The sequence below is a fragment of the Coenobita brevimanus genome, chromosome 99, assembly GCF_032717465.1.
Source record: "Coenobita brevimanus isolate Jiangsu-jjx chromosome 99, ASM3271746v2, whole genome shotgun sequence".
Lineage (NCBI taxonomy): Eukaryota > Metazoa > Arthropoda > Malacostraca > Decapoda > Coenobitidae > Coenobita > Coenobita brevimanus.
This window is the reverse complement of record NC_137052.1, coordinates 8,106,900-8,116,899: the sequence shown is the minus strand read 5'-3', so window position 1 is coordinate 8,116,899 and position 10,000 is coordinate 8,106,900.

Genomic DNA, 10,000 nt, shown 5'->3' with positions numbered 1-10,000 from the left:
AACAGTAGCAACCCCTCCTGCAAAACAGTAGCAACCCCTCCTCCAAAACAGTAGCAACCCCTCCTGCAAAACAGTAGCAACCTCTCCTGCAAAACAGTAGCAACCCCTCCTCCAAAACAGTAGCAACCCCTCCTGCAAAACAGTAGCAACCCCTCCTGCAAAACAGTAGCAACCCCTCCTGCAAAACAGTAGCAACCCCTCCTGCAAAACAGTAGCAACCCCTCCTGCAAAACAGTAGCAACCCCTCCTGCAAAACAGTAGCAACCCCTCCTGCAAAACAGTAGCAACCCCTCCTGCAAAACAGTAGCAACCCCTCCTGCAAAACAGTAGCAACCCCTCCTCCAAAACAGTAGCAACCCCTCCTGCAAAACAGTAGCAACCCATCCTGCAAAACAGTAGCAACCCCTCCTGTAAAACAGTAGCAACCCCTCCTGCAAAACAGTAGCAACCCCTCCTGTAAAACAGTAGCAACCCCTCCTCCAAAACAGTAGCAACCCCTCCTGCAAAACAGTAGCAACCCCTCCTCCAAAACAGTAGCAACCCCTCCTCCAAAACAGTAGCAACCCCTCGACACACAATCTACCCACACATACACTCTCACCGTACTTCATCTCACTGTCCGTCTCGCTCTCCTCCAATCCAGCTCACTCATACACTCATACTCTCTCTCTCTCTCTCTCTCTCTCTCTCTCTCTCCTTTACATACTTTCACACATTATTTCTCCATTTCACTGTCTCCCATTCCTTCTTTCTTCCACCTCACTCATACACTCTCGCAGTCAATGTGTCTCCTTTCACATACTTTCCATCTCCTCCTCTGTCTCCCTTCCCTTCTCCTTTCTTCCACTTCACTCATACGTTCTTCTAGTCAGTCACTCTACTTACATTCTTTTACGCCTTGTCTCTCCATCTCGTTCCCTGTCTCCCTCTCTTCCTCCTCCTCCTCCTCCTGTCGTCTTCATCACACTAACATTCTCAGTGCCATGAGAGAAAGGGAGTGGGGGGGGGGGGTATACTTGTTTTACTCTAGCTAGGCCTATAATTGCCATCTCTCCACCTTGAAAGCCAAGTTGTAACAGTAGATATCACTAGAATATGATGCTAGGCACCATGAAGTCCACTGAAAAGTATTGTTTTTCCAATATTTTCTTTGCCCTTCCATGAGCAACGAGACATAAGCTGCAAAATCACAAAAAATTTAGGCCAAGGTAGAGATACCTAAAATATCCTGCAAAATAACGATAATTTAGGTCAAGTTAGAGGTATCTGAAATATCTTGCAAAATAACGAAAATTTAGGTCAAGTTAGAGATACCTAAAATATCCTGCAAAATAACGATAATTTAGGTCAAGTTAGAGGTATCTGAAATAAGCTACAAAGGGCGAAAATCTTGGTCAAGTTAGTGCAAAAAGAGCCTCATTGATTTACGTTTTACCCTTACCCTGTTATTTTGTACCTTCCCAAAACATACCAAAGGCAAATTCTCAGTGGATTAGGGATCCTTCGTAATAAATTTTCCTTAGCTATTTATTCTGAGCATAAGACTTTATTTTCCCCTCGTATGTTACATATAATTCCTTTTTGCAAGGAAGAAAGAACCAAAGGTTAGGAACCCAAAAATTGCTCCCTCCAAGAAAAAATAAAAACAAGATAACAGAGCCAAATTCAACATCGGTTCATTTCGAGATCCATGGACACACTGTGTTTGAAAGACTGAGGATCATAGGCAGAAGCAAATAATACAGACACAGGGAGAGAGTTCAACAGATGACCTGTTGCATACTGCTGCATTTACAAACTCACTTAAAGCTATATCGGCATTCACAAACACACCCAAGCATGTATTTGCCTTTTCAAATTCACCCAAGCCTATTAATTATCAGCCTTTACAAACACACCCAAGCCTATATCTGCATTTTCAATAACACTCAAACCAATATCTGGATTTATAAACACTCCCAAGCCTGTTATCTGCATTCATAAACACTAATAAGCCTAGTATCTCCATTTATAAACTCTCCCACGTCTATTATCATGAAGTGCAAACACTCACAAGCCTATTATCTACATTAACAGACACTCACAATACTATTATCTTCATTTACGAACACTAGCAAGCCTGTCATCTCCATTTACAAACACTCCCAGGCCTATACATGCATTTGCAACCACACCCAAGCCTGATATCTGCATTTACACATGTACCCAAACCTATTATCTGTATTTACCAACACTCCGATGCCTATTCTTTGCATTTCCAAAGACTGCTAAACCTGTTTCTGTATTTACCAACACACCCAAGCCTATTAACTACATTTACAAACACACTTAAGCTTTTTATCTGCATTTACAAACACACTGAAACCTTTTTTCTGCATTTACAAACAGTCTTAGGCCTATATCTACATAGGACATGCAACCCTATTATCTGCATTTATAGACCATGTCAAGCCTATTTTTCTGCACGCAAAAACATACCCAAGCCTTTACTTCAATTCACAAACACTATGTTGCCTATTATCAATTTCACAAACACTCCCGAGCATATTACATGCATTTACGTACACACTCCTAAACCAATTATGTGCAATTTCATAAAGTCACAAGTCCATACTAACACTCCCAAGCCTATTATGTGCATTCAAAAAGAAACTCAAGCTTATTATATACATTTCCAAACAATCACCAGCCAACATCCTCATTTACAGACATACCCAAGCCTTTTATCTGCATTCACAAACACTCTCGATCTTCTATGCATTTCCAAACACAAGCAAACCTATTATTTGCATTTACAAACACTGCCAAGCCAATTATAAGCATTTGTCACAACATCCAAGCTCATTATCTGCATTACAAACACTACCAAGACTATTATCTACTCTCTCAGACACACCAGAACCTATTATGGTCATTTACAAACACTCCCAAGCCATTGTTTGTATTTACAACGAGACCCAAACCTATTATCTGGATTTACAAAAACTGCCAAGCCTTATTTTCTGTATTAGAGTCACTTGCAAGCCTAGTATCTGCATTACAAACACACCCTGGCCAATTATCTGCATTTACCAACACTTCCAGGCCTATTACCTCCATTAACATACACTTGAAATACTATTATCTGCATTTCCACATGCTTCCAAGCCTATTATCTGTATTCACAAAGTGGCCCAAGCCTATTATCTGCATTCACAAAGAACCCAAGCTTATTATCTGCATATACAAGCAGAGCAGCCTAATTAGTTGCCTTTCCAAACACACCCAAGCGTATTATCTGCGTTTACAAACACACCCAAACTTACACCTGTATTAGAAACTCAACCAAGACTACCATATGCATTTACAAATACACCCAAGTCTATATCTGCATTCATACACTCCCAAGCTTATTATTTGTATTTACAGTCACACTTGAGCCTATTATTTCCATTTACAAACACAGCCAAGCCAAAAATTGCATTTCCAAACTCACAAGCCTATTGTATGCATTTAGAAACACACCGAAGCCTATTATATGCACTGACAAACACTTCCACGCCTATTATTAGCATTTACGAACACTCAAACGATTATATTTGGATGTACAAACACACTCAAGCTTATTACCTGCATTCCCAAACACTCTGCATTTACACATGATCCCAGGCCTATTATCTGCATTTACAAACACTCTCAAGCCTTTTATCTGCATTTATAAACACTGACAAGCCTATTGTCTGTATATGAAAACACTAGAAGTCATGATTTGTGAGTTAACAAACATTCATAATCATGTTATCAGCATTTGCAAAGAGTGCTAAGCCTATGAATTAATTTACAAACACATGCAAGCCTATTATTTACATTTACAAACGCTCCAAAGCTTATTATCTATATTTACAAATAGTGCCAAGCCTATTCTCTGCAACTTCTAACACACCCAGGCCTGCTGTCCGCATTTATAAACACTCTCTATCCTATTATCTGTATTAACATATACATTAAGACATAATATCTACATTTACAAACACACCCATGCCTATTATATGAACTTACAAACACCCCAAACCTATTATCTGCCTTTACAAACTCTTCCCACTCAACTGTCTGTATATGCAACCACACCCAAGCCTATTATCTGCATTTGCCAACTCACTCATGCCTCTTGTATGCATGTACAAACAGACCCAAGCCTATTATATGCATTCACAAACACAACCCAAGCTTTAATCTGCATTTACAAACACACCCACATCTATAATTTGCATTTATTAACACACCCAAGGCTCTCATCTGCATTTACAAACACCTCAAAGCTTATTATCTGCATTTAGAAACACACCCACACCTGTTATCTGAATTTACAAACACTTTCAATCCTATTATCTACAGTTACAAAGACTCTCAAACCTATTATCTGCATTTACAAACACCCCAAGCTTATTTTCTGCACTGAAGCACCTCCAAATCTATTATCTTAATTTATAAACACTCCTATAAGTATTATATGTACGAACAAACACCCCAAAGTATATTATCTGCATTTACAAATTCTCCCAAATCAAAAATCTGCATTCATAAACACACCCAAGTCAATTATCTGTATTTGCAAAATCAATGAAGCCTGTAAACTGCGTGTACAAACAGATACAAACATATTATCTGCATTTACAAACTCACCCAAGCCCATTATCTGCATTTACAAACGCACCCAACCCTATTGTCCGCATTTACAAACACAAATCAGCCTATTATCTTCATTTACACACCGAGGCCTTATATCTGCATATATATATATTTTTTTTATGCGAGGAAGAAGGAACCAAAGGCCATGAGCCCTCAGTAACAGTTCCCTCCAAGAGAAAAACAAAATACATTACAATAGAGAGCCAAATTCAAGATCCGATCATTTTGAGATGCCTGGACACACTGCGTTTGAAAGACTGGAGATCATAGGCAGCAGGAAATACAGACAGAGGGAGACAGTTCCAGAGCTGACCTGTTGCATAAATGAAAGACTGGGAGTAACGGTTAACTCTTGCATTAGAGAGTTGGACAGAAAAGGGATGAGAGTTTGCTGCCAGACGGGTGCTACGCACCCGTCGTAGAGGTGGAGGAATGCAAGCAGACAGTTCAGAGGAGCAGTGACCATTAAAGTAGGGATAGAAAAGAGATAAAGATGCAACAGTGCGGCGAAGAGACAGAGGTTGAAGGGAGTCAGTAAGAGGAGGAGAGTTAATGAGACGAAAAGCCTTTGACTCCACCCTATTGAGAAGAACTGTATGTGGGGAGCCTCCCCACACATGAGAGTTGTACTCCACACAGGGGCGGATAAACCCCCTGTATAGAGTCAACAATTGTGCAGGGGTAAAGAAAGAGCGGAGTTGGCTTAGCACACCCAATCTCTTGGAAGCAGATTTTACAAGAGATGTAATATGATCTTTCCAAGATAAGTCCCGAGTAAATGAAACCCCAAGCATGTTCAAGGATGATGCAGGATTAAGCTGAATATTATTAAACATTAGTGGGTATACCTGTGGAAGATTTTGTCGGGTTGATAGGTGTAAGAACTGGGTCTTCGATGCATTAAAAACAACCATATTACTTTTACCCCAGTCAGAGATACGAGCCAAGTCAGACATTAGGTGTGCCATAGCCTCATCCCTTGTTTGTTGAAGTAACTGTTGAGATGGGCGTTGCGGGAACCGAATGGAAAGGTGAAGGGTGGAGTCATCAGCGTATGAGTGGATAGGGTTAGATGTACAGCTTAGATGATCATTGATGAATAAAAGGAATAGAGTTCGTGATAGGACAGAGCCCTGAGGAACACCACTGTTGATAGATCTAGGAGAAGAACGATGGCCGTCTACAACAGCGGCTATAGAACGACCAGAAAAGAAGCTAGCGATGAAGGCACAGATAGAAGGATAGAAACCGTAAGAGGGCAGTTTGGAAATTAAAGATTTATGCCAGACTCGATCGAAAGTCTTTGAGATGTCAAGTGCAATGGCAAAGCCTTCGCCAAAGTCCCGAAAGGAGGATGACCAGGAGTCTGAAAGGTAGGTGAGAAGATCGCCAGTGGAGCGTCCCTGACGGAACCCGTACTGACGATCGGAAAGAAGGTTGTGATAGGAAAGATGCCTTAAAATTTTTCTATTGAGAATTGACTCGAAAACTTTTGAAATACAGGACGTTAAAGCAATTGGACGATAGTTGGAGGGTTGGGAGTGGTCACCCTTCTTTGGACTGGCTGAATGAAAGCAAACTTCCAGCAAGAAGGAAAGGTACAAGTTGACAGACAAAGGCGAAAGAGTTTGCCTAGGCAGGGTGTAAGCACAGAAGCACAGTTCCTGAGATCAACAGGAGGGACCCCATTAGGCCCATATGCCTTGTCAGTACTGAGGCCAGTGATGGCAGAAAATACATCAACAGAAGAAATTTTAATGTCAGCCATGAGGAAGTCAGAGGGGGGAAGTGATGGACGAACAGCACCGGAATCGTCTAAGGTGGAATTGGAGGAGAAAGTTTGTGCGAAGAGATCTGCTTTATCAGTAGAAGAAATAGCTACAGAACCATCAGAGTAGAAAAGAGGAGGGAAGGATGATGAGGTAAAGTTATTAGAAAGATTTTTTGCAAGGTGCCAGAAGGAGCGGAAAGAATTCGAGTTGGAGAGTTGAGAGCATTTAGTATGGATGAAATTATTTTTAGTAGAGCGAAGAACAGACTTAGCACGATTCCGGGCAGAAATGTAAAGATGATGTGATTCAGGGGTGGGTCGGCTCCGGTACCTTTTGTAGGCCCTCTCCTTGTTGCGGACAGCATTAGAACAAGCGCGATTAAACCAAGGCTTTCTTGCGTTAGTCAAAGGATATGAGAAAGGAATCTATGCTTCCATGCCCGAGAGAATAACCTCCGTAATGCGCAAGGCACACTCAGATGGCTCACGGCCATGGAAGCAATAATCATTCCAGGGAAAATCAAAGAAGTACTGCCTGAGGGCCTTCCAGTCCGTGGCTCCAAAATGCCACAGACGACGTTTCCCTGGAGGGTCCACAGGCCGTACCGGAGTGATAGGACAGGTTAAGGTAATAAGGTTGTGATCGGAGGAGCCCAACGGAGAGAAAAGATTAACAGAGTAAGCAGAAGGATTAGTTGTGAGGAAGAGGTCAAGTATGTTGGAGCTCTCTCCTAGGCGGTCAGGGATTCGGGTAGGGTGCTGTACAAGCTGCTCTAGGTCATTAAGGATAGAAAAGATGTAGGCTTGTTCACCAGGTGGATCCGTGAAAGGAGAGGAGAGCCAAAGGTGGTGGTGAACATTGAAATCTCCTAGAATGGAGATTTCAGAGAAAGGAGAAATGGATAGAATGTATTTCATCGTAGAAGTAAGATAGTCGAAGAATTTTTGATAGTCAGTAGAATTAGGGGATAAGTAAACAGCACAGGTATATTTAGTCAGAGAATGACAGGAAAGCCGAAGCCAGAGTGTAGAGAATTCAGAAGAATCGAGTTCAGGAACACGAGAGCAAGATAAGTCGTTGCGTATATATACACAACAGCCACCTTTGGCTTTGAAATGAGTATAGAGAAAGTAGGAGGATACAGAAAAGGATTTGCTGTCAGTTGCCTCAGACAGCTGAGTCTCCGTTAGAAAAAGAAGGTGAGGTTTAGAGGAGGAGAGGTGGTGCTCAACAGTGCGAAAGTTAGAGGAAAGGCCGCGAATGTTGCAGAAATGAAGAAGAAGAGAGTCAGACAGTGGTTCCAGGCACCTCGAGTCATCACCGGGAGAGGGGCGGATGGTGGGGGCATTTATGGTCCCCCCCCCCTGGGGACTCCGAGGCTTGGTGAAGAGACGCCATTTTAGTTAAATTTTGAATAGAAAATATGGTGTGTACTGTGCATGTAGTTTGGTGTAGATAGTTAGAGAAATTTGTACTGGAGCGCATGCTGGCCTACTCTCTGTGTAACTGAGACACTGAAAAAGTTCAGCAAAGGGGGATGGTCAGGAACTAGTCCTGAGGGCTGATGAAACGGGAGCTCCAGCACTCCCTGTCATCAGCTTTCCATCCACCTCGGGAGTACTGCCCTGCACGACTGGTGCTACGGTCTACTCCTCGGATAACACACTCTAGCCTATTACCTGCATTCACAAACACTCACAAGCTTATTATGTACAGTTACAAACACTGCTAAGCCTAGTATTTGCATTTTAAAACAAGCCAACCGCATTTTTTGCATTTGATGCAGCTCCAAGCATATTACCTTCACTTATAACTACCTTCATGCTTATTATTTTCACTAACAAATACCTCCAAAAAATACACTATCTGCATTTACATACTCTCGCAAGTCAATTACCAGCATTGATAAACACACCCAAGCCTATTATCTTTATTTGCAAACACACTGAAGCCTGTTATTTTACCAAAGATATAAACCCATAATCTGCGTTTATAAGCACACCCAAACCTTTATCTGCCTATACAAACACACCCAAGCCTGGTATCAGCATTTACACACCTAGGCCTTTTATCTGCATGTATATACACACTCTAACTTATTATCTGCATTCATAAACACTCTCAAGCCTCTTCTCTAAGTCTGCTTGTTTTTGCTTTCACTCTCACTCTTACAGTCACCATCAGTGATTATCAGCTGCACGCAGTACCAAGGACAATGTGATCTGTCATACGATAATTTATTCGCTTTGAACTTGGTGGAGAATTTTGTCCTTTTGCAGCTTATTGCACATATGGCTCAGTGGCGGAAAAAGAGAACAGTTCGGCTCTGCATCTTTTCCATGGTACTTAGTGGCTAGCATCGTATTCATTTGTTGATCTATTGTTACCCTTTAGGTGAGGTTAAAGTGAACAGAGTATAGTTAATTGTTATCGAGTTTTTTTTTTTTTCTATACTGTAAACTGGTTGGGATTCTCCATAAATTCGAGCCTAAAATTGAAAAAGGGACTTTGATTTGAAAAACGACAGTCGGGTTTTGGGTCTTAGAATTAAAATGGGGACTATGACTTGCAGTATGATGGTTGCATTTCGGGTCATAGAACTGAAATAGGGACCTGTATTTGCAATGCGATGGTTGCGTGTTGGTGCCCGGGGGACTGCTCGATTAGCGCTTTCCTTGTCAGTGTCGAGGTGTGGTTAGCGGCTAATGAAATATATATATATATATATATAGAGAGAGAGAGAGAGAGAGAGAGAGAGAGAGAGAGAGAGAGAGAGAGAGAGAGATTGATTGATTGATATATAAATAGATAAATAGATAGATAGATGGACAGATGGATAGATAGATAAATAGATAATAAAGATAATGTATAGATAGATAAATAGATAGATATAGATATATATTCATTACTTTTTTTTCAGTTTCATTTATTCATTTCTGATTATGTACTCTTTTGCTTATAATTTCTATGCCTTTCTTTTATTAATATGGAAAGAAATCCAAGGACATTGTCCATTATTTTTCTATCCTCAGACGATTTTATTCAGCTCCTCGTCTGCATACCCCTTGTTGCGAGGGGTAAATGAAGGCCCTGATAACCTGCCCAGTTACAAAAGTTTCTCCAAAACCTGAATGTAGTAAGTCTGCAGATGCAGGACTAAAATTTCAAAATGTAATCGGACTGAAGGGGTTGAGTGAATGTACACAGATTCTCACATACTTAATTTTGGCTGCTACCAGATGGTTTTACTCAGCGTGAGATATGTGTGTGTGTGTGTGTGTGTGTGTGTGTGTGTGTGTGTGTGTGTGTGTGTAATTCACCGGGTCGGTCAGGATCACATGATGGTCGTGATTGTCAGCTTTTACCCTCCCGGAAGGGAGCTGAGAGCTCATATAGTCCGATCTAATGGCAAGGCTGTGACCTTCACACACGCACACACCCGTCCCCTTGCTCAAGGGGGAAAGTAACCACCCACTTCGTCAATGAAACTTTTCGCAACCTGAGCGAGGCGCGAACTCCCGTCCACCAGTTGGCAAGCGGGAATTTACCACTGCACCAGC